Source organism: Chrysochloris asiatica, unplaced genomic scaffold (assembly GCF_000296735.1).
Source record: "Chrysochloris asiatica unplaced genomic scaffold, ChrAsi1.0 scaffold00200, whole genome shotgun sequence".
NCBI classification, from domain to species: Eukaryota; Metazoa; Chordata; class Mammalia; order Afrosoricida; family Chrysochloridae; genus Chrysochloris; species Chrysochloris asiatica.
The window spans coordinates 465,869-468,798 of NW_006408718.1; the positions used below are offsets into that span (position 1 = coordinate 465,869).

The 2,930-nt window shown below is 40.9% G+C and overlaps 1 pseudogene; it reads right to left on the reverse strand.

Moving 5' to 3' along the window:
- Positions 1–1,839: 1,839 nt before the first annotated feature.
- On the reverse strand, positions 1,840–2,394 carry LOC102839262 (annotated as a pseudogene).
- Positions 2,395–2,930: the final 536 nt, after the last annotated feature.

Here is a 2,930-nt window from a genome sequence, read left to right on the forward strand (position 1 = left end):
AAAAAAATTAAAGTAGATTAACACTTTTAAAAGACAGGCTAGATCTTCAGACTAAAGGAAATAAAAAATCATCTTGCATTTCAGGCTCAGATTAACGTCCAATAAACTCAACTGGCTACACCTGTGCTGTCCAATATGATAGTCATATAAGTTTAAATGAAATAAAATTGAATTTTTAGCTCATCAATGCTCAAGAACCATGTGTGTGGTGGTTACTGTACTGGGCAGTGTTGTTGTTGTTGTTGTTGTTAAGTGCCGTCGAGTCACTTCCGACCCATAGTGATCCTGAACAGGGTTTCCAAGACTGTAAATCTTTACGGAACAGAAAGCCTCATCTTTCTCCCGTGGAGCAGCTGGTGGTTTCAAACTGCTGACCTTAAGGCTCGCAGCCCAATTCATAACCACTACGCTACCAGAGCTCCTTGGGCTGTGTAGACATAGGATATTTCCATCTGTCACAGAAAATTCTAGGCCATATAGGAGTCAAATCAATGATAAATATATGTGAATGTGCACATATCTTTCTTCCTTGCTGACAAATGCTACTTGCTTAAACTTATATTAAAGACAATCAGTCACAATCATTTGTTTCATATCTAAATAATGGCATAAAAATAGATTATTTGTACAATTCTTCCAACTTACATGTTGTGATGTAAGAGTCAAAAAGCCTATAATAAATCCCATCTTTCCAACATTAATAGATTCTCATGGGTTCCCTCTGGATTGCACCATTTTGGTCATGGGCTGTTGCTCCCTTGATATCCACAAAAAAAAGCTTGCTAGGGATTCTTCATCACTACATGGCCACCTTGGGGTGAAATCAGGAGGAGGGGGCCTGGGGTGCACTGCCCCTGCTCTTTGCTTTCAGGTGGGTCCCATGTTCCACTCAGAGCAGTTTGGCCAACTGCATGGGTCATTCAAGGTAGCCAGCCATTCCCACACTTGCTGGACAATGCTCAGCTGAGCATCTCATAACCAATATATGGGCAGACTTTCTAAAACTTCCTACTACTTTCAAGGCCCAGCTTATACCTAAAGTCTCTCCTAAGGGCTTCAAGAGAAGCTTCCACTTGTCAAAACAGAATTTTAAATGATAGAAATAGCAGTTTGTATAAACCCTTAAAATAAAATAAACTTTCATCTGAGTAGTCCAATATAAACGCTCTTTTTACAAAAGCTTTGTATTCTGGTTTCGGAAAACAATACAATTAACTCCAGAATTTGGTCTTCAAATGATAATTTTTAAATATAATACATTTTCTAAAATATTAAATGTACACTTCTTGGAAAGAACTGTGTTCAAATGAACCTGCAGTTATCAACATATACACCCATTTACCAGTTCTCCAATCCAAGGAAGAAGGTATTCATATATTTGAAATTTGAAATATCACTTGTCTACCAATGATGACTGTCACTTTAGACTTTATCCATGAGCATAAGCTATTATTTCTGTATGACAGGACCCATAACACGTGGTTTTGTAGTGCCACAAGATAGCATGACTTTGTAGTCTTTCAATGGGTGATAGCAAAGTTGAAAGCTAAAAGATACTTTCATGGTATAGCTGGGAACATTTCCTCTTTCCTTAGATCTTCAATGCAGGGTTTCATAAATTCTTTATCAAAATGCTGGTGGTCCTGCTCACTTCCCATCACCTCATCACCATTATGGCACTGGTTGTTCTCAATGGGATTGTCCATAAGACTCACAAATTAGAGGTGTGGATGTGTCACAAAGGCAGTTGGGAGCTCCACCAAATGGTTCCCACTGAAGACTAGCAAGGAGATCTTCTTCAGGTTCAGCAAGACGTAAGGAAGATAGGTCAGCTTGGTATTATACAAGAGGAAGGTTTGCAGTTCTTCCAGCTTCAAAGGGAAGCTCAGTTAATTCTAGGTTTCCAGAAAAATCCAGTTTCTCCAGATTTTTCTCCACAATCTCCCAGTTCTGGAGGAATGTTTTTCAGAAGGTTGAAGTCACATTGAGTTCATACAGGTTCTTCAAACAACCAATTTCTGCTGGAAGACATGCAATTAGTTTTTTTGGCAGCTCCAGAATTTTCATCACTTTGAACTGCTTGATAAAGGTAGGAATGATCTGAATCGGGGTATTGTTTATAAGCCATTCTTTCAGGTGGGTCTGCTCCTTCAAGGAATCTGGGCGCTCCTTCCACTGCTTCCCTGAGAGTTCAAACACGAAGGGGTTACTCTTCCTGTGTCTCTGCCTGGCAAGAGAATTCCTTTCGATCATTTCCAGACGCCTCACACTGGTGTCTACGAAACCATTCTTGCAGTATTCGGCTTGGGGGCCGCCTTTGCTCCTCCATTTGGACACCCAGACATGTATTTTTACACAGTCCTGGACATTGAAAGTCCAAATCAAGGGCTCCATCTTATCAATTCCTTTCTTTTTGGTGGTGATTGTTGCTAAGTGCTATTAAGTCAATTCAGACTTATTGAGACCCTGTGTAAGTTTCTGAGGAGGAACTGATGGGTTAGAACCACTGACTTTGTGATTAACAGTCCAGTGCCATACCATGATTCCTTGTTGGTAGCCCAGGCATCCTTGGTTCCTTGGTGGTCCTCACACATCATTTGTCTTCTCCCTTGTGTGTGATTTTATCTCTGGGCCTCTGCTGCTCATTTTCTAACCCAGTAGTGATTAGATTTAGGATTCACCCTATATACAGAGAAGTCGTGGTGTGGCACTGTAGGATCAGCACTGGACTGCTAACCACACACTTGGTAGTTCGAACCCACCAGCTGCTCCTCAGAAACCTTAATATGGGGTCACTATGAGTAGGAACCCTCTCAGCAGCACTTAACAACAACTACACTGGTAAGATCTCAGTTGAGTACTCACATGATGTTGTTGTTGTGAAGTGCCATAGAGTTGGTTCCGACCCATAGCGACCCTGTATAGGGTTT